This window comes from Eriocheir sinensis, chromosome 37, assembly GCF_024679095.1.
Source record: "Eriocheir sinensis breed Jianghai 21 chromosome 37, ASM2467909v1, whole genome shotgun sequence".
Classification (NCBI taxonomy): domain Eukaryota; kingdom Metazoa; phylum Arthropoda; class Malacostraca; order Decapoda; family Varunidae; genus Eriocheir; species Eriocheir sinensis.
Genome location: NC_066545.1, coordinates 14590326 through 14612825, shown reverse-complemented (window position 1 = coordinate 14612825; position 22500 = coordinate 14590326). Strand labels below are relative to the sequence as shown.

At 47.8% G+C, this 22500-nt stretch overlaps 1 protein-coding gene across 8 annotated transcripts in view; it reads right to left on the bottom strand.

Annotated features, from left to right (window-relative positions):
• LOC127008314 (cytoplasmic polyadenylation element-binding protein 2-like) overlaps positions 1-22500 on the bottom strand; it is a 104692-nt gene that overhangs the window by 47137 nt on the left and 35055 nt on the right. The window lies entirely within an intron of this gene.

The window sequence follows — 22500 nt, the reverse complement described above, 5'->3', positions numbered from 1 at the left end:
TTCTGCTTCCTCTTCTTTTCTTCTATTTTTTTCCTTTTTCTTACTTTCTTTGTTTTTCTTTTGTTTTGTACCATCTAATCTCTTCTTTCACATAATCCATACAACTCTCTCTCTCTCTCTCTCTCTCTCTCTCTCTCTCTCTCTCTCTCTCTCTCTCTCTCTCTTTCTGCAAACAAGTCAGCCGTATATATAATGTAAACAAACCACTCAGTAAGCATAATATGACTTTCCACGTGGGGGAGGGGGGGGGGGGGGTCGGCAACAACAACAACAATAACAAGGCCACTCATCGAGCATAATTTAGTATGTTATTAATCCCCCATTAAGAGAGAGAGAGAGAGAGAGAGAGAGAGAGAGAGAGAGAGAGAGAGAGAGAGAGAGAGAGAGAGAGAGAGAGAGAGAGAGAGAGAGAGAGAGCAACGTAGCAAGCATAACACCCCCTCCCTCCCCCAATAGCCCAGGCCGTGCCCATGCTTCTGTGATGAGTGTAAGCGGAGGTCATTCTGTCCGTCCTTATCGGCTTGTCTCCTCCTGCTCCTCCTCCTCCTCCTCTGTGCAGTGACTCACGATAGGACAGACAGATACAGACAGACAGACGGACAGACATGACAACTACAAATATATACATACACACAGTGACGAACATACATACTAATATCACCACAGCAAACACATAAACACACTAACGGGTCATCACAACCACTAACACCAGCACTATCAACATCATCACCAACACCACCACCACTGTCACCATCACACATCACAAATACATACATATCACTACCACCACAACACCACATATACACACACACGCACACACACTAACGGAGCCATCACCACCATCACCACTATCATCAGGTGCCACATCATCTCACCCAACCACTCATCACCACCACCACCTCCACCACCCACAAAAATCACCACCTGCCTACGTACCCTACCCACCACCCTAAACACACACACACACACACACACACTACCCGAACCCAACCAATACAATGACTTGGCACATTATAGAGCTACCCCGACTACTACTACTATTACTATTACTACTACTACTACTACTACTACTACTACCACCACTGCAACATCCACTACTAAAATCGCCTCTTCCTTCCTTCCATCCTTCCTTATTCCACTACAAACATCATCACTACATCCTTCCGCATCCCCCTCCCCCCCACTACTATCTACCCCCTCCTCTCCATCTCCCCTCCCCTTCCCCCCCACGCTCAGCACCACGTCCGCACCCCATCACCCCTTTATCACCCCCTCCCCCCTGTCCCCCCGCACCCCGCTAGCGTCCTGCGACTAACCTGGAACTTCGGCAGTGCGGCGGGAGAGAGAGAGAGAGAGAGAGAGAGTTGACAGAAGAGCTCAGAGTTAAGCATTTTTGTTTCTCTCTCTCTCTCTCTCTCTCTCTCTCTCCCCATAACTGCTGCTGTCATACTTTATTGATTTCACTACACTATCATGGTCGTTTAATAGTAGTAGTAGTAGTAGTAGTGGTGGTGGTGGTGGTGGTTAGTAGTGGTGGTGGTGGTGGTGGTGGTGATGAATGGTAGTGGCGATCGACTTCCCATCAATATTATTTAAAAAAAAAATGTGTAGCATAGTTAAAACACCAAACAGGTCACCACCACCACCACCACCACCATCATCATCACCACTACCACTATCACCACCACCATCATCACCACCACCATCACCACCACCATCACCATCACCACTACTAGCACCACCAGTACCACACTCCCCTCCCCCCACCATCACAATCAACCCATCACCACCACCACCACTACCAGCACGACCTTCCCAGTGACATTTCCTCAAAATAACAGAGAAAGGTTAGTCTGTTTAAGGACAAAACATAATGAATACATGTTTTCGAGAGAGAGAGAGAGAGAGAGAGAGAGAGAGAGAGAGAGAGAGAGAGAGAGAGAGAGAGAGAGAGAGAGTGTAAGTATGCTTATTAGTAAAATTTCTGTGAATGAGCATTGGATGAAAGGAAAAAAATCAAGGAGGAGGAGGAGGAGGATTAGGGGAGGTTATAGTGGTGGTGGTGGTGGTAGAGAAGGTGGTGTTAGCGATTGCATGTGTAGCAGCAGTAGGTTAGCAGAGTAGAAGGCGTAGTAGTAGTAGTAGTAGCGAAGATCTTGTATATGGCTGGGTTGGGTTAGGTTAGGTTAGGTTAGGTTAGGTTAAGTCAAGCTAAGTTGTACTAATAGTGGTAGTAGTAGTAGTAGTAGTAGTAGTAGTAGTAGTAGTAGTAGTAGTAGTAGTAGTAGTAGTAGTAGTAGTAGTAGTAGTAGTATAACAAACACCAACAATACCAACAATAACAAATACAAATACCAACAACAACAACAACAGAAAACCCACGATAGCAGTAGTAGTAGTAGTAGTAGTAGTAGTAGTAGTAGTAGTAGCAGGAGTAGCAGTAGCAGCAGTAGTCCTGGAAGGGTGAGCAAGGTAGTGGTGGTGGTGGAGGTAGTAGGGAGGTAGAAGGGGAGAAGGGGGTGGGGGGCAAGGGGGGTGGGGGGGGCAGCGGTAGTAGTAGTCTTGGCTGGACACGAAAATAGCCGTGAGGGGAGTATCGATTCACGCTGAGGCTTCCCCCCCCCTCCCCCCTCCTCCTCCTCCCCCCTCCCGACCCCTCCTCCTCCTCCTCCTCCTCCTCTCTAGTCTTCCTTTCGCTCCTGCTGCTGCTGCAATTTCTCCTCCTCCTCTTCCTCCTGCACGTTCCCCTTCAATCCTTACTCCCTTCTTCCTGCCCTCCATTCTCTCTCTCTCTCTCTCTCTCTCTCTCTCTCTCTCTCTCTCTCTCTCTCTCTCATTTCCCTAGACTTTCCGTGCCTGTCATTCCCGCCTTTCATTTTCTTTCAACCTCCGCCCTCTCTCTCTCTCTCTCTCTCTCTCTCTCTCTCTCTCTCTCTCTCTCTCTCTCTCCCTCTCCCTCTCCCTCTCTCTCTCTCTCGGCCTCCAAACTTTCCTTCCCTTCCTTTCCCGCGGCCCAAACGTTCCCAGTCACCCCAGCAAGTCATCACCCGCGCCCTCTCTTGCTCGCCTCGCCTCCAGTCACTTGTAAGTCATCAGTCATCAAGTGTCAAGTCAGTCAGTAACTTCTCAATCTAGCTCAGTCTCCGGTTACATGAAATCAAGTCTCAGTTAGTCATTCAGTCAGTTTACTTGTTCAGTCATCGTACTCAAGTCATCAGTCATCAAGAGAGTCCAGTTAGTCAGTCAGTTCTCATAGTCTCGCTCAGTCTCCGGTTACATGAAATCAACCTTTAGTTAGTCAGTCAGTCAGTTACTTTATTAATTTAGTCATCGTTGTCAGTCATCAGTCATCGAGGTAGTCCAGTCAATCAGTCAGTCATCAGTCTCGTTCAATCTCCGGTTATATGGAATTACACAGTCACTTACTCCCCTTCGTTCGGTCATCGTAGTCAGTCATCAGTCATCAATGTATTTAGTCATCTGCATCAATACTAACATCACTAATACGTATCACTCATTATTGGAAGTCATCGTAATTACTAACACTAGCAAGTCATCATTAGTCATCGTTATCGGTTAGTCATCTTCATCAGTGCTAACCTCAATTAAATCACATACGTCGTTAAAGGTCATTATAATTCATATCACATTGGTTGTCAAGGTTAGTAAGTCAGTCATTAGTCATAATTAAGTCATCTTCATCAATACTAAGTTAAATCACCATTTCATCACCACCAACATCAACCACAAAAAAATCTCATAACACCATCACCACCACCATTATCACCACCTCACCACCTCCACAACACCACCATTTCATCGCCACCACCACCAACATCAACCACTGAAAATCTCTCATAACATCATCACCACCACCACGTCCACAACACCACCATTTCATCACCACAACCACCAACATCAACCACTGAAAATCTCTCATAACATCATCACCACCACCATTATCACCACCATCACCACGTCCACAACACCACCATTTCATCACCACCATCACCACCACCACCATCAACCAGTGAAAATCTCCAGTCTCAAGTTTATCACAAGAAAGGGAAGGAAGGAGGGAGAGGGAGAGGAAAAAAAGTACAGCCAGTCATTGCCATTAAACGTTTCCAGCGATAAAACGTTTGTGGAGAGAGGTGGTAGGTGGTGGTGGTGGTGGAAGGGGAGTGGTGTGTGGGCGGGTGTGGGTGTCAGGTGGAGGGGGAGGAGGAGAGGAGCGTGGGCGTCGTTAATCAATACAGCCTACCAGAGCCACACACACACACACACACACACACACACACACACACACACACACACACACTGCAACATCCCACGTAACTATTAAGAGAGTGGTGGTGATTGAGTGCCACTGGATAGGTTACGGTGGGGGGGGGATGTCACACACACACACACACACACACACACACACACACACACGTCAAGAAATGGTTGGATATAGTCATGGATAGGGAGGATAGCACACACACACACACACACACACACACACACTACTTACACAGCTCACGACTCCCTGCTTCCTTCCCTCCCCCCCCCTCCCCCTTCACACACACACACACACACACACACACACACACACACACACACATTCCTACACACTACACTTCCGCAATACTACAAATGAGAGAGAGAGAGAGAGAGAGAGAGAGAGAGAGAGAGAGAGAGAGAGAGAGAGAGAGATGAAGCTTTACTAGGATGTCTCTCTCTCTCTCTCTCTCTCTCTCTCTCTCTCTCTCATGAATGTAGATTGATAGCGCAAGAGAGAGAGAGAGAGAGAGAGAGAGAGAGAAAGTTCAATACAAGGCTGTAGAAGGTTCTCCAGGAGACACTACACCCCCCTCTCTCTCTCTCTCTCTCTCTCTCTCTCTCTCTCTCTCTCTCTCTCTCTCTCTCTCTCTCTGTTAACGTCGACGGTACTGGCAACATTTCAAACAGTTATGTGAGTGTGTGTGTGTGTGTGTGTGTGTGTCAGTCAGTCAGTCAGTCAGTCAGTCAGTCAGTCAGTCAGTCACACGATCTGATCACGTGATGGACTCCTGATAGCCACCCAGTATTGCCAACACGAAAAAAAAAACTTAAATTCATAAATATAAACCCTTACAAATACATCTGTTACCACACACACAATAAATATATACAAAAATAAATAATAAAATAAATAAGTCACTTTTCACCTCTTCCCTTCACATCCCTTCACACCTCTTCATCCCTTCCTTGTTTCCTTCTTCTTTCCTGTTTTTCATCTCTTTTAAATTTCGTCTAGTCTCTCCGATCCTTCTCCCTCTTCCCTCTTTCTCTTCTCCCTCCTGTTCTCCTTTCCTTCTTCCTTCCTTCCTTCCTTCATTCCTCTCCTTACTCTTGTTTTACCTCCTACCCACCTACCCTTACACCCCTTCACTCTCTAGCACATCATCCCACACTCACCCCATTCAACCTACACATCCTACATTCCTTCACACCACAATCCCCCCTTTCCTCCCTTCACCCCTCACACATCCCACCCCACATCCCCTTCTCTTTCACCCCCCTTTCCCCTGTCAGCGAAAAACAGCTTGTGGTCTGCTCCAAGCGTGAGACTCAGCATGCAAGTGACAGACAGACAGGGAATTAAACCAGACAGGGCCAGTACGTGTATGTATGTACATGTGTGTGTGTGTGTGTGTGTGTGTGTGTGTGTGTGTGTGTGTGTGTGTGTGTGTGTAATATATAGAAATAGGTAGATAAATATTGATAGATAAAGAAGGGTAGACAGATATAGATAGATAGAGAAGATAGTAAGAAAGATATACAAAAAAATAAATATAGATACAGATAAGAAGATAGATAAACAGAAGATAGACAGACAAATAGAAATAGACAAAGAGTAGACAGAGTAGATAGATAGATACATGGATAGATAGATAGAAAGAGACAGTGTGAGTATTCCTGACCTCTCCTGCCCTTGTGATATTTAAACATAGGTCATTTTAGGTTACCATGACTCGAGATTTCACCCAACACACACACACACACACACACACACACACACACACACACACACAGTCATCCGTCATTCGCTTCCTCCCTACAGCTTAGTCATCCGTCAGTCATCCTCTCTCTCTCTCTCTCTCTCTCTCTCTCTCTCTCTCTCTCTCTCTCTCTCTCTCTCTCTCATCCACCCAGAAAGTTATTTAGTATATTGGATGAAGAGGAGGAGGAGGAGGATAGAGAAGGGAGAGAAAAATGAGAAGGGAGAGAAAAGGGAGAGTTAAGAGGTCACGGGGTTACAATCTCTCTCTCTCTCTCTCTCTCTCTCTCTCTCTCTCTCTCTCTCTCTCTCTCTCTCTCTCTCTCTCTCTCTCATATTTCTTATCTTTTAAACTCCTAATGTTATCATCCTTCACTTTCCTCCCCTTCTTCCTCTCCTCCTCCTCCTCCTCCTCCTCCTCCTCCTCCTCCTCCCTCCAGCCTTGTCTAAATCCCTCCTTCCTCCCTCGGCCTAAGAAATCGATGTCCTCCATTGATTTATCCCCACGGAAGAAGAGGAGGAGGAGGAGGAGGAGGAGGAGGAGGAGGAGGAGGAGGAGTGAAGATGGGAACTAAAAGAGGAAGAAGGACGAATAACAAGAAGATGATAACGGAAGAAGAAGAAGAAGAAGAAGAAAATAGAAAAGAATATAAAATTGAATAAATAAAAGAGGAGCAAAGGAGGGAGGAAGAAGAGGAGAAGGAGGAGGAGGAGGAAGAAAGAGGAGAAAAAGGAGAGGAAGGAGAATAGGTAGAGAAATTGCTTAAGTCATTTGCCCATGCCCTCCTCCTCCTCCTCCTCCTCCTCTTCCTCCTCCTCCTCCTCCTCGTCCTATTACCCAAAATACGTAGGAAATGGGGAGCGATAACCCTTATCACACGAGAGAGAGAGAGAGAGAGAGAGAGAGAGAGAGAGAGAGAGAGAGAGAGAGAGAGAGAGAGAGAGAGAGAGAGAGAATGTAAACCACTCACTACCACCACAGTAAGAATCATCACCACCACCATCACCACTACTATTTCATCACCACCATGTTTAATATCATCACCAGCGTAAGTCTCATCACCACTGTCATCACCACCACCACCTCACCACCATTTCCTACAAGAAGAATCATCACCATTACCACCAAAATCACCACCATTACCGCGGATTCTTGCACCTCATTACCCCTGTTATCACCACTTCATCACCACCACCCCATCATCACCACCAACCAACACCATTCTCACCACCACCTCCAACATCATTTCTTACAGCTCTTCTTTCTGCCACCACCATCATCACCACCACCACCATCACCACCACCACCACCACCATCATCACCACCATCTTCATTTATTGCATTTCACTTTCCGTTAACTTACCTTCTTCCTCTCTCCTCTCCTCTCCTCTCCTCTCTCTCTCTCTCTCTCTCTCTCTCTCTCTCTCTCTCTCTCCGACACCAATATCAGGAGGAGGAAAAATGGCCTGTCTCTAGCCTTCCCAGACTTTGAAGGGAGGAAAGGAGAGAAAGGAAAGAGAGGAGAGAGAGAAAGGGAAGAGAAGAGAGAGATAAAGAAAAGGAGAAGAGAGGAAGAGAAGAGAAAGAGGCAGAGAGAGAGAGAGAGAAAGAAAGCAGTGTATGTGCATTTGTGATAAAGAGGAAGAAGAGAAATGGAGAGAGAAGAGAAGAGAAGAGAAAGAAAAGAGGAGAAAGAGTGAAAGGGAAGGAGAAAAGAAAGAAGAGAGGAAGAGAGAGAGCAATATGTGTGTGATAAAGGAGAGAAAGAAGGAAGGAAGGAAGGAAGGAAGGAAGGAGAGGAAGGAGGAAGGGAAAATAATTGAAGGGTTGGAACGATAAAGATAAAGGAAAGAATGAAGGAAGGAAGGAAGGAAGGAAGAGGAGGAAAGGAAGAGGAAGAAGGAAAAATAAGGAAGGGAAGATAATTGAAGTGTGGAAGCTTTGGTAGTGTTAAGAAAGGAAGGGAAGGGAAGGGAAGAGGAGGGAAGGGAAGGGAAGGGAAAGGAAAGGAATGGAAGGGAAAGGAAATAGAGCAAAGTAACAAGAAATTAAGAAAAAGGAAAGTAAAGATCATGAATTAGGGAAGAAGAGAAAGCCGAAAGATGGGAAGCAAAGAGAAGGAAGGAAGGAAGGAAGAAAGGAAGGTATGAAAGGAGAGGAGAAGGAAGGAGAATAAACAAGAGATGGTGAAAGGAAGGAAGGAAGAGAGGAAGGAAGGGAGGAAAGGAAGAATGTAGGAAAGAAAGAAGAAGGGGAGAACACGAGGAAGAAGAGATGAAGGAAGGAAGGAAGAAAGGAAGGAAGGAACTGAGACCAAGATGAAGGAAAAAAGGAAGAACAAGGAGATAAGAGAAGAGACAAACTTGGGAGGAGAAGTAGAACAAGAAACATAGAGGAAGGAAAGGAGAAAGAAGAGAGAGAGAAGAGGAAGAAAGGAGAGAAGGGAAATTAGGGAGGAATGGAGAAGCAAGACAGAGAAAGGAAAGAAAAAATAAACAACGAGGAGAAATGAGATGAGACGAGAATAGGATGCAGGAGGAAGGAAGGAGGAGGAGGAGGAGGAGAGGGAGAGGAAAAATGAGGTAATGAGGCAAATTGAATAAAACCAGAATGAAGGCAAGATATTAGCCGAGGAAAAAGTGGGAAAAATATCTAAATTGCGTCAGAGAGAGAGAGAGAGAGAGAGAGAGAGAGAGAGAGAGAGAGAGAGAGAGAGAGAGTGCCCAAATTAGATGGTGGAAACAAAATGGAGAAAAAAATATTAGGAGGAGATGAAAACGATTAAGAAGAAGAAGAAGAAGAAGAGGGAGAAGAAGAAGAAGAGGAGGAAGAGGAAGAAGAAGAAGACCAGAAAGAAGAAGAAGAAGAAGAAGAAAATGATGATGATGAAAAAGGAGATGAAGAAGAAAAAGAAGGAGGAGATGAAGAAAAGGGAAGAAAATCGGACGAGGAAAAAACAGAACCAGAAAATTAAAAAAAAAATAAATAAATAAAAATAAAAAAATCAACTAAAAAACAAGATTACAAACAATAACAAAAACAAGGAAAAAGATAATTAGAACACACACACACACACACACACACACACACACACACACACACACACACACACACACACACACAGAGCGACCCCCGAAACTGGCAAGAGTCTGGAACAAGGTCACTGCGCCTCCTCCTCCTCCTCCTCGTCGTCCTCCTCCTCCTCCTCCTCCTCCTCCTCCTCCCTCCTCCCTCCTCCTCCTCTTCTTCGGATAGGTTTAATTGGAAGGGTTATGACGTCAGAGAGAGAGAGAGAGAGAGAGAGAGAGAGAGAGAGAGAGAGGATTATGTCACACTCAAACTATCATCACCGTCACAATACGAGTAACACCATCTTCATCACCACCACCACCACCATCACTTTCATCACCACCAAGATCATCACCTCCAACACCACCACCACCACTTTCATCACCAATATTATTCACACCATTATTTCCCCGTCATCACCACCACCACCACCACCATCATCACCAATATCTTTCAACTCCACTTCACCTCCATCACCACCACCACCAGCAGCCTCATTTCCTTTCCCCGTCTCATCACCATTACTAAAACTCCTTCTTTTGCCCCATCATCACCACTATCATCACCACCACCACCAATTTTAATATTATCATCATCACTATCCTTCTTCTCCCTCTTCTTCATCTTCTTCCACTTCTATATCACCACCATTTTCTTCCATTGTCACCACCACCACCACCACCACCATCTCCTTCATCACCTTTAATTTCAACACCGAAGTTATTTCCACCTTTCTATCATCACTCAGAGCACCACCATTTTTTCCCTCACCACCAATCACCACCACCACCACTATCAACAACCATTCCTATCACAATTCTGGCTTCTCTTCCCCACCATCACCACCACCATCATCACCACTACAACTCTGATGGTGGTGATGTAACGTGGACTTCATTCTTACTATAACCTATTGACGTCATCACCACCACCATCATCATCACCATCATCACCACTTACATCACCACTATCATCATCACCACCACTATATAACTCTGATGATGGTGATATAACGTGGACTTCATTGTCACTATAAACTATTGACGTCATCACCACCATCATCACCACCATCATCACCACCACTATATAACTCTGATGGTGGTGATGTAACGTGGTGGACTTCATTCTCACTATCACTCACTAACGTTACCACCACCATCATCACCACCCCCTTCAACACCACTATCATCACCACCCGCACAGTTTTGGTGATGAAATGTGACGTGGATTTCCCCGTAATAGACAAGGTATATCCATCATCGTCATTCTTTTTTTTCTTCTTTTCTTTTCTTCTCGAGTCTTCATCTTTTCAATTTTATCTTTTTTTTAACTTTTTTTCCTTGATCTGTCCTTCCCTTTGTTCCTTGTCTTTGTCCTTTTTTTATTTTTATTTTATTTTCCTTTTTCTTATTGCGTCATTATTTAATTTGTCGATTCCTCTTTCTTTCAATTTTCTTTTTTTTAACTTTTTTCTATCTACTTTATTCCTTTCCTTTCTTTATTATTTTTCTTTCCTTTCTTTTTTTCTCCTACCTCTCTTCCTTCCTATCTTCCATTCCTTCCCTTTCCTTCTTTCTTTATTCTATCCCTCTTTCTATCTTCTCTTCCTCTATCTCCTTCCTTCCTCTCCTTCCTCTTTCTACGTCATTATATTTCACTTCGTTTCTGTGAGGTCAATTCATCACAAGTGTCATCCATTCCCCCAGTTCGCATCCCTCACACACACACACACACACACACACACACACACACACACACGGACACCCCCCCCTCCCCCCCCCCTTACAGACACACACAGACTTCCTCTCCTTTCCATTCATTCATCATCAAGACCCACAAATTACGTTCATTGACAGTCGTGTAGGTAATTACGTCATTGTTGTTGGATATTTTAGAGGCGTTCACTAATTGGGGATGTTTGATAAATGAGTCTGAATGGACATCGACTTCTGCGCCATTAGTTCTGCGTCCATTTGTTGTTCGAGTTGTTGGGAGTGGTGGTGATGGTGGTGTTATTATTCCTATTATTATTAGTGTTGCTATTATTGCTACCATTGTATTGAAAGCCCTTTACTACCCCGCTGTTGCAATCTCTATCACTTAATACTGCTATCCCGCGCCCGGCACCAATATCACGAGTCTATATGTTACGGTCTGGTTAATTGGTACAAAAAAGTGTTGCACGCGCCGCCCGTCATCAGTGGCCGCGAGTCGTGTGGGCCAGCAGCGGGCCACGCCGGGGCTCGAACTCTCAGGCGCTTTCGGCCCTCACACAGATATTTCTAAGGGCCATGAAGGAGATTAGTCGGGTTCTATGGGTGCTTTTCACGTTCACGGCGCAGAAGCCTTGACAAACCATTACCAAGCTCATTAAACTGCCCACAGAAATACTAACACAACCTCTACAAAGCTTCATCAACTATGGGTGTGTAGGCCATTAAATGTTTGAAAACATGTGTCCAGGCCACCACGCCGCAGCCCGGCACGAAGCACGGGGCCCCCCGCCCGGCGCCACATCCCGCCGGCAGATCTGGGCCATCCGCAGCGCCCGATCGTTTGGTTGAACACTGCAGTGGGGCGTCCCGCGGCGGGCCGGGCCAGTACCATCACGCTAGACGTTTAGCAGACACCCTCGCTGAGCGAAGGGCTCCGTATATTACGGAGAATGCACCGAAGGAGCGGAATATGCTGCATGTTGACCCCGCGGGGCTGTGGTGGGTCGAGTGTCGGGGCAGCACAGGGCCGGGGGCAGCCACATTACTTGGCGCCTGGTAATGTGTTCTTCCTACCGCCCTACATACTGAGGCTGCCCCACTCAGGCCTGGCCGAGGCAGCCCTCACTCCGCCTCATCGTGACAGCAGAAGGGGAAGACAAACACTCATAAACAGATAACATCATGATGGTGGTCTGCCGTCGGCCGGCACGAGGGTGACCATTAAAGATGGACGGCGCGCGCCTACCCCTGAATGAGCAACCCGCGTCGCCGCTGCCCAGGCGTGCGGCACCTTCTCTGTGGCCAGCAGGGGGCGGGGGCGTGCATTGGTGCCCCGCTGCAGCCTGCCCGTGGCCAGCACTGTAACCTGACCATCGGCCCGTGACGCCCATGGCCGCGCGATGCACCGTGATGCCAGGAGCGGCCACGGCTAATTACCACACACCTGGCGAGACACCACCTCCACCACCACCACCACCACCACCACCATTACCGCCTAGCCCTCACCCCACAAAGAAGCGTGAAGGTGGAGAGGGTTACACACACACACACACACACACACACACACACACACACACACACACACACACACACACACACACACTCACTTGACAGGAAAACTCACATATTGCTCAAGACAACAAAGAGCCAATCCCAAGCCACTCCCCGCTTCCCCTCCCCTTCCCTTTCCTCCCTTAACCCTCCCTCTTTCCCTTACTCTCACCCCTCCCCATTCCTCCCTTAGTCTTCCCCTATTCCCTTATTTACCCCTCCCCATTTCCTTACTCTTACCCCTCTCCCATTCCCTTCCCTTCCCCTCCTCCTCCTCCCCCTTCTAGCGTGGTGACTGACAAGCAAGATATCACGCGACCCCATTCCTTGATCCCCTCCCCCTTCTCCCCCTCGCCCCCCATCACTTCCTCATTGACGGTGGTGGTGGTGGTGATTGTGGTGGTGCAATAGTGTGGAAGTTAATGTAGTTGCAGTAGGGATGAGACGGTAATTTGTGGTGGTGGTGGTGGCGATGGTGGTGGTGGTGGTGGTGGTGGTTGTGGTGGTGGTGGTGGTTTCAGCTTATCCACAGTCTACCACAGTCTGCCCGCCCATCCATCAAGCTTTGTGTGTGTGTGTGTGTGTGTGTGTGTGTGTGTGTGTGTGTGTGTGTGTGTGTGAAGAGTAAGAGGAGGAAAATGCGGAAGAAGAAAACAAGAAAGAAAACAACAGGATTAAATAAAGAGAAAGATAAATTAGAAGGTAAAGCAGAAACGAAAAAGAACTAGATTAAAACACACAATAAAGAACACAGAAGAAGGAAACTGAATGAAAGAAAGGAAGGAGAAAAGAGAAGAGGAAGATGAGAGGAACCATGTACGTGTGTGTGTGTGTGTGTGTGTGTGTGTGTAAGGGGTCGTTTATTGCCACCCTGGTCGCTGGGTCCCGGTCGTTGGCGGTTGGTAGCGGGGCAGTGATAAGGTCATCCCTCGAGTCTCTTATCAGGGGAACCGAGATAAGGAGAGAGAGAGAGAGAGAGAGAGAGAGAGAGAGAGAGAGAGAGAATGGTGTATGTGATTGTTTGCTTGTTTGTTTTTACGTGTTTCTGTGTGTGTTTGTGTGTGTGTGTGTGTGTGTGTGTGTGTGTGTGTGTGTGTGAGGAAGGGTGAGGCTATGAATGGAGTACTCACTTCCTCCTCTACACACACACACACACAAACACACACACACACACGCACACTATATCATCAATACTCTGATTTTCTCCTCCTCCTCCTCCTCCTCCTTCCTATCCCCTCTCCTTCCTTCCCTTCTTATCATAATCAGCCCCTTTATCTCCCTCTCCTTTACCTCCATCCTGTCCTTCTCCTCCTCCTCCTCCTCCTTCCCCTCCTCCTCCTCCTCCTTCCTTTCCTCTCACCCCCTCCAATCCTGTTCCTTCCTCCTTCCTTTCCTTCTTATCATAATCGGTTCCTGTATCTCTCCCTCTTTTAACTCCATCCTCCTCCTTCTCCTCTTCTTCTTCTTCTTCTTCTTCTTCTTCTTCTTCTTCTTCTTCTTCTTCTTCTTCCTCCTCCACAACGTCCCCGCAGAGTAGTTAGTGCGACAACGATCATCTTTAAAAATCGCATTGATCGTTACCTCGTTGCGTCAGGAGTGAGCTGAACGTCCCCCGCACACACACACACACACACACACACACACACACATACACACACACACACAGGCTTTTCTCCTCTTCCTCTCTTCCCTTCATTCTTTTTTTTTCTTCTGTTCTTTTTTTTCTTTTCCTTATTTGTCTTTCCTGAAACTTCTTCATTTTCTTCCTCTTCCTCTTCTTCTTCCTTTTATTTTATTTTTTTCTTCATTTCTTCTTGTTTTTGTTCTTGTTGTTGTTCACACACACACACACACACACACACACACACACACACACACAGCCTCAGTATGTGCCAATAAGGTTACTGTTGGCTGCTTTTCCATGTTTCCTCCTCCTCCTCCTCCTCCTCCTCCTCCTCCTCTAAGTGCCAAAAGAGGTCAAGGCAAATCGTGTGGGTGAGAGGAAAAAAAAAAGAGGAGGAGGAGGAGGAGGAGGAGACAGGATGGAGCTAAGAGAAGGAGATAAAGGAGCCGATTATGATAAGAAGGAAAGGAAGAAGGAAGGAACAGGATAAGGAGGAGGAAGAGGAAGAGGAGGAGGCAGAGGAGGAAGAGGAGAGGCACGTGACAAGATTAAAGTAAAGGAGGAGGAAGAAGGAAGGACCAAACTATTAAAAGGAAGGAGGAAGGAGGTGGAGGATGAGGAAGGAGGAGGAAGGGATGAAGGAAATGGTGCAGAGGAAGGAAGACTGGAGGAAGGAGGGAAGAAGGGAGGAAACGTGGAGAGAAGTGGAGGAAAGGAGGAAAGATGCGTGCGTGAGGAGATAAAGAAGAAAAAAAAGAAGAAAAGAAAAAGAAAAAGAAGAAGAATCGGTTGTTGTTTGTGGTTGGTGGTAGTGATGGTGGTGATGGTGGTGATGGTGGTGGTGATATTGTCGGTGTTGTGTCTGTCATATCTTTAAAAATCGATTGGTGGTGTTGCTGTTGGTGTTTTTTATGGTGGTGGTGGAGGTGGTGGTGGTGGTGGAGGTGGTGGTGGTGGTGGTGGTGGTGATGGTGGTGGTGATTGTGGTGGTGATTGAATTTATTATGCATGTGGTGACCGTGTTTGGGGCTGTACAATTCTCTCTCTCTCTCTCTCTCTCTCTCTCTCTCTCTCTCTCTCTCTCTCTCTCTCTCTCTCGACCCAATATCTCCTTCCTATCAACCCATCCTTTTTAACCTCCAATTTCCTCCTCCTCCTCCTCCTCCTCCTCCTCCTCCTCTTCCTCTTCTTCTTCTGTCCCTGTTCGAATCCCCTTCCTCTCTTAGCACAGTCACTTTGCCAAGACACTTAGAAATAATAATAATAAAAAAAAAATAATAATGACTTTCTATTTCTATAACCGTGGCTCCTGTTTTCGTTGTTGTTGTTGTTGTTGTTGTTGTACTGTCTCTTCTTTTCCTTCTTCTTCTTCTTCTTCTTCTTCGTCTTTCTCCTCCTCTATTTTCATTTACTTTTTCCTTTCTCTTTTCTTTTCTTTTCTTCTTCCTTTTCTTCGCCGTCGTCCTCCTCCTCCTCCACATCCTCCTTCTTCTTCTTCTTCTTCTTCTTCTTCTTCTTCTTCTTCTTCTTCTTCCACTTCCTCCTCTTCCTCTTCTTGGCTGCGTGAGGGGGACACATCAACTTGTCCATGCACGCAACACCTCAAATCTTAAAATTTCTGCCCATCGATTACTCTCTCTCTCTCTCTCTCTCTCTCTCTCTCTCTCTCTCTCTCTCTCTCTCTTGTAGTGGTAGGTGGAAAAAAAGTATCGGTAATGGTGGTGAATGATTCGGTGGTGGTGGTGGTGACGGGACGAGGAATGTGGGAGGAGGATAGTGGTGGTGGTGGTGATTCGTTATGTCTGAGGTTTTGAGTGTAGGCTTTGGTGGTGTGGTTGAGGGTGAGTGATGAAGGGGGGTTGGGGAAGGAAAGAAGGGGGTCGGGTGCGGGGACAAGGGTTGGGGAGGACGGAAGGGGTGAGGGGGGGAGGTGCCGGGCAGGAAGATGGTTCAAGTCTCGCAGGTTGGGGGTTGAGAACTGCATGAACTAACTTAAAATCGATGTAAAATTGTACAGTACTGTATGTAGCGGTGTACACACACACACACACACACACACACACACGTTACTTAGTGTAGTTAGATACGTAGGTATGTACACAAACACGCCGTGAGCCACGTCAGCACACGCACAGCACCTGGCCACCCCGGAGCGGCGGCGAGGGGTGGGCATCGCCGGAGGGGTAGACGCGGCGCGGCGTGCGGTGCCCCGCCCGGCAGTCACGCAGGCCAGCAGTGTGTGCGCGTTTACCCCGTGGAAGCAAAGCAGGTCTTAATACGATTACTTTGTTAAGCGTCACAATGCTCCGCGTCAAGTGTCGGTGGTGGCAGCGCCCCGAGCGGAGCCCCGGGGGGCTGCGGCCACCCTTGCCGCGACGTGTTGCGGCGAGGTGCCGCAGGGTGAGGCAGCGGTCCAGTGGTGGTGGTGGTGGTGATGGAGGTGGTGGGTGTGGGCTGCCACGGGCCAGGCGTGACGTTCTGTCTGCCGCCCCAAGCAAAAGTTACCACCGCCTGCACCGACACCTGCCTCGCCGGCCTCACACGCCGGGTTATATATATATATATATATATATATATATATATATATATATATATATATATATATATATATATATATATATATATATATATATATATATATATATATATATATATATATGTTCTGTGTGTGTGTGTGTGTGTGTGTGTGTGTGTGTGTGTGTGTGTGTGTGCGCACGCACGCGGACCTGTTCACTTTAAGGCGCCTGGTGGGATGGGGTCCTTATCACAATAACTCATCCCGCCATACAATAAAGAATTCTGCAGCGTCAGTGTCGGGGCCGCGGCCTCCTGCCGGGCCTGCACGGGACGCGGGGGCGGGGGCGGCGAGGGCGAGGAGATGCAATATACGGGGACGACGCGCCCGAAATAACTCCCCCTGTGTGTGTGTGTGTGTGTGTGTGTGTGTGTGTGTGTGAATTATCCATCGCCTCCCGAACGATAGGTCAGCCCGACACTCTCCTCCCCGCTCACACATTCCTGCCCCACATTCCCCCATCCTCGGGCCGTGAATATTTAAAGCTCACATCACTTTCTCGGGTAACTCCCACCTGTAAATAGAGGCGACCAGGTATCTTTATATTTATCGTGTACCTATCAATCAATTCATGTCTCTCAGCCTGTAACTTTCATCTATCATGTATCTCTCAGCCTGTATATGTCTATCTGCCTATCTGTTTATCTATCCATTCATCTATCACTATCATCTATTTATTCATGCGAGTCTATCCACACAGCTTTATTTCTTTCTCAAATTTAAAACCACATAATTCGGTCCATTTCTTTTTCTTCGCTACTCAAGTCACAAGAATTTTCTGCGACAATGATTCTTCGTGCTTTTTAGCGTCTTAACATAGCAATCACGTGTGTGTGTGTGTGTGTGTGTGTGTGTGTGTGTGTGTGTGTGTGTGTGTTGATATGCTTGTGTAGTGACGACGGGGGAAAGCACACACACACACACACACACACACACACACACACACACACACACACACACACGCACACACACACCTTACCTCCCCGGTCCGCTGAAAAACTCACCTGCTGAAAAAAAAGAAAAATGGGAGACGTTAATCATGAGGTGAGTCAGAACGATAATTAGTGTGTGTGTGTGTGTGTGTGTGTGTGTGTGTGTGTGTGTGTGTGTGTGTGTGTGGAAATTTCCTACACACTCTTCTTTCACTCTTTAAACAGTAGCTCCCCCTCCTCCTTATCTCCCCCCCCCCTCATCTCTCTCTCTCTCTCTCTCTCTCTCTCTCTCTCTCTCTCTCTCTCTCTCTCTCTCTCTCTCTCTCTCTCTCTCTCTCTCTCGTCCATGCCTATTCCTCCATCCCTCCGTCCTTACCTTACCTCCCATACCTCTTGTCCACTCCTCCTCCTCCTCCTCCTCCTCCTCCTCCTCCTCCTCCTCCTCCTCCTCCTCCTCCTCCTTCCTCCTCCTCCTCTGTGAAGGTAATAAGAAGCACAGAGCCAACTTCCGCGTACAGCACATGTTGATGCCAAGAAGGGCCAAAACAGTGCCAACCCCTCCCCCCCTTCCCCTCCCTTACCACCCCCCCTCCCCATGCCCCTTCCTTGCCCCCCCCCCTTAGTACACTCCCTTCCCTCTCATGCCTCTTCCTCCACCCCTCCCCTCCCTCCTTTTCCTCCTGTCTTCCCCCCTCCTCCCCCCCTGCTTCTTCCTTCCCCCCTACCCCCTTTCCCCTTGTACACTCCCCTCCCTTACCCCCCTTTTCTTCTCCTCCCCCTCTCCCTCCTCTTCCTACCCTTCCTCCCCGACCCTGTAACACCTCTCCTCCTCCTCCTCCTCCTCCTCCTCCTCTCCCTACCCGTAACTTCTCTACCTCCCTCCCTTTCCTCCCAAACCCTGTAACACTTCTCCTCCTCCTCCTCCTCCTCCTCCTCCTCCTCCTCCTCTTCCTCCTCCTCCTCCTCTTCCTCCTCCTCCTCCATACATCCGATTTTACCTCACCTCGCTTCTTTCACCTCCTCCTCCTCCTGTCCCCGTATACGTTTCCTCCTCCTCCTCCTCCTCCTCCTTCATTTCCACGCACTCTTCTTCCTCCTCCTCCTCCTCCTCCTCCTTCCTCCTGTGAACGAAAATTTTAATGGACAGAAACTTTTAAATTTTCAACGAAGTGAAGTCGAGTGGAATGTTTGTTTATCTTCGTTGTTGTTGTTGTTGTTGTTTTTTGTTCCCTTTTAACTCTGATGATAAAAATGGAACACAATCCTAACCTACACTACCTACCAACTAAGACCCCACGTGGTAGTAGTAGTAGTAGTAGTAGTAGTAGTAGTAGTAGTAGCAAAGATCTTAAAATTAGGTTACGTTAGGTTGTTAGGTTAGGTTAAGTCAGGTGGTAGTAGTAGTAGTAGTAGTAGTAGTAGTAGTAGTAGTAGTAGGAGGAGGAGGAGGAGCTTGAATTTCCTACTCACTCCACGTTCCCTTCTGCTTATAGTCTTTCTCCTGCTTACTCCAACTATTTCCCCCTCCAACCAACTCCTCTGCTAACCGATTTGCTTGTTCCTTGCCCATCCCTATCTCTTATCTCTCCTCTGCTTACCGTTTCTTTCCCTCTGTTATCACCTACTCATTCCCCTGTTTCCTGCTTTCCCTGTTTCCCTGCTATTTCCTCTCAGTCCCCCCTCTCCCTGCTTCCTCTTCTCCTATCCCTCTGCTATCCCATCTCCACTCATGTTCCTTGCTCTATTCTATCCCTCCTCACCGTTCCTTTCCCTCTCTGCTATCCTTTCCCCTGTTTCCTGCTTTCCCTGTTTCCCTGCTATTTCCTCTTCTCCTATCCTTCTGCTATCCCATCTATCCCTCCTAACCATTCCTTTCCCCCTTTTTATCATCTCCCTGCTCTCTGCTATCCTTTCCGCCCATCCCTATACTGTCCAAACCCCTTATGCAAGAGTTAACCAGCATCTTCACTCTTTCATCCCTCACGCTATCATCTCCTCCCTTCCCTTCTCTCCTCTCCCTCTGATACACCTTTCCATTCCTCCATTCCCTCCACTTCCCCTTCCCCTCTGCCCTCTGCTATCAATTTCCCATTCCCCGTGACCAGTTTCCCTTTCTCCCTCCTCCCCTTACCCCCCACCCACCCTGCTTCCTCCTCCCCAGCCCCGTTTCCTGTTCCCTCTGCTCTTCGGCACCCAAAGTTTGAAGCATTTTTTATCCCGAGGCGAGGGAAGGCGAGGCAAAGCGAGGCGGCGCGGCCCTTGGAGCTACGCCGCCGGCCTGTCTGATGGTGTCTCCCCGCTCTCCCTCTCTCCCAAGGCCCCCGACAGGAAGGTAGGCATACAGGTGTGGAAATATAGAGAGAGAAAGAACATAAGATTGGATGGTGAAGATGACTGTAAGATGGAGACTAAAGAAGAGTGGACAGAAGACTGAACGATAGAGGGGTGGAAAGTAACGGGATGTGGAGTGGTGGAACAGAATGGAAGGGGATGTGATGAGAGAGAACAGAGGACGAAAGAAGAGAGGGAGGGATGGGAAGGAACGGAAGGGATGCTGCGGAGAGAGGATGAATGTGGAAGCAAGAGGATTGACGTAGGTGGATGGTAGGTGGATGATGGATTCTATGTAGTGGATGCTTCAAAGATGGGATGAAAGAAAGTGGAAGCAAGAAGACTGACAGAGGTGGATGGTAGGTGGATGATGGACTATGTAGTGGATGCTGCAAGAATAGGATGAAAGTGGAAGCAAGTGGATTGACGTAGGTGGATGGTAGGTGGATGATGCACTTTAGTGGATGCTGCAGACTGAAGTAGAGATGGGGTACACACACACACACACACACACACACACACACACACACACACACACACACACACACACACACACACACACACATGTCCCTCTCCCTCGCGACGTGTCATTGCTTCCTGTGATGTATAGGCCCTTCTCTCCCTTCCTCCTCTTCTCTCCTCCCCTCTCCTCTCCTCCTCCATTCTTCTCTCCCTCTCTCCTCTCCCCTTCCCTCTTCCCTCATACCGTATACTGCTCTGTCCCTGTTCCTCTTCGTCTCTCTGTCCATTTCTGTCTCTCTCTCTCTCTCTCTCTCTCTCTCTCTCTCTCTCTCTCTCTCTCTCTCTCTCTCTCTCTCTCTCTCTCTCTCTCTGTCCTGTTCTTCCCATTCCTTCCTTTCTCTTGTTCTATCTTGTTATCTCCCATTCCTTTCCCTTTCGTCCTGCTGCGCCCCCCCCCCTTCCTTTCCTCTCCCATCACTTTCCTGTTCAACTTCCTTCTATGTTTTTTTTATAACCCTTCCCCTTTCGTTCTATCTCCTCCCCTTCCTTTTCCTTCCCATCACTCTTTCCCCTTCACTTTCCGCCTCCCTCCCTTCCGCTCCTTTCCCATCCCTCACACGTTCAATATTCTCCTGGACTCTCATCCCTTCCCTTCTCGGCTGTTTCAATCCTGCCCCTTCCTATCCATTTCCCCTTCCATCTCCTCCTATTCAATCCTTCACTATCCCCTCCCTTCCCTTCCTTTCCTTTCCCTTCCCTTCCTTTCCTTGTCCTGTCCTTTACTTCCCTTCCCTTCCCTTCCCTTCCCATCACACACGACAAGCGATTGTTTGGGGAAGAATGCGCCTCACTGCCACTAGAGGGGGTTGGGGGAGAGGGGGAAGGGAGTTGGGGAATGAGTGGAGGGGGAAAGGGGAGAAGGGTGTTATGAGCTTCGCCTAGTATGACTGAATGGGGGAAGGGAATGGAAGGGGAGGGGAGAGGTGGAAGGAAGGGAAGGGGATGGTGGAAGGGGAAGGAGGAAGGGGGGAGGAAGGAAGGGGAGAGGGTGCCATGAATTTTACCAGAAGTGCGAATATCTGTCACCTGTTCACACATGCTAGACCGTCACACCTGTTCACACCTGTTACCGTCCCTCTGAACACCTGTCTATCATCGAGTTATCATCCACTCATCCACAAGTGTCTATCCTTCTCTCTATATCATCCACCAGTTGATCACATACATTCATCCATTTGTGTTCATCCTGATGATTTCACTCTCTTCATCTCATCCCTCTGCAGCATCCACCAGCATCCATCATCCACCCTCGATCTACTTGTGGTTTATGTATGGTTCCACTGTTTTATTCCACATCAGTCTGCAGCATCCACTAGAGTTCAGCATCCACCTTTCATCCACTTGTGTCCACTCTAATACTTTCACTTTCCATCGTATCTCTCTGCAGCATCCACTAGAGTCCATCATCCACCTTTCATCCACCCGTCCCTATTCAACAGCTTCCACTTTTTCATTTCTCAGCATCATCCACCTTTATCCACCCATCCCTATTCTACTGCTTCCACTTTTTCATCCCATTTATCAGAATCATCCACCTCCTCCACTTTCGATCCATCTGGCATATCCTGTTTCCACTTTTTTTTGCTCCACCACGCTGCAGCATCCACCCTCCACTCTCATCCACCTCACAGTGTTTTCGATCATCCACCATCTACTCTGTATCCTCAGCTTCCCCTCCACCTCTATCCACCTTCCCTTGCCCTCCCTCCATCTCTCTCCTTCCATCTGCACCTCCAACTCCACTAACACCTCCACTATCCCCCCCCTCTACCAACACACCTCCTCCTCCCCCTTCTCTACCGGTCCTTTATCTCCATCTCAACCTCCACTAACCCCACCCACCTCCACCTCCACTAACACCACCCAATTCCACCTCCACTAACACCACCACTTCCACCCCCACTCACTCACCCATCTTCATCTCCAACCTTCCTCCACCCACTCTCCCTCCACCCTCCTCCACCTCGCCTCCACCCACCGAGCAAAACAGTGGATCATTAAGTGTGTGTGCGTGTGTTGGTGACCCACTATTAACAAAGCACTTATAAACCCCGTTACTTACTTAGTCCAGCTTGTTAATGAGTGTCAGAAAAAATGGTGGTTTCAATGGTTGATTAGTGTTACTCTTTGTTGCTGTTGTTGTTGTTGGTGGTGG